The 246-nt window shown below is 28.9% G+C and overlaps 1 protein-coding gene across 1 annotated transcript in view; it reads left to right on the forward strand.

The window, feature by feature from the left end:
- LOC119593385 (serine/threonine-protein phosphatase 2B catalytic subunit alpha isoform-like) overlaps positions 1-246 on the forward strand; it is a gene marked incomplete in the record, with an annotated part of 201,939 nt that overhangs the window by 178,016 nt on the left and 23,677 nt on the right.

Here is a 246-nt window from a genome sequence, read left to right on the forward strand (position 1 = left end):
GTATTTGCAATTTTGTGAGCAAAATAAGCTGTAGGTTTTGAGATATATTCAGGTTTGGTGGAGAAGTAACCTTGTTTATGATATCGGAATTTTTTCTTTTTTTCAATTTCTGCTTACATAGTTTAGATATAAGGCTTATAGTGATTTTAAAGGTTATTACAACAGTCTTTTGTTTTATAGCTTGCCAGGTTATTATTTTGATTCAAAAGTTGAATGGTAACGATCACTTACTGTATTTAAAGGAAA

Source organism: Penaeus monodon, chromosome 32 (assembly GCF_015228065.2).
Source record: "Penaeus monodon isolate SGIC_2016 chromosome 32, NSTDA_Pmon_1, whole genome shotgun sequence".
In the NCBI taxonomy this organism is placed as follows: Eukaryota; Metazoa; Arthropoda; class Malacostraca; order Decapoda; family Penaeidae; genus Penaeus; species Penaeus monodon.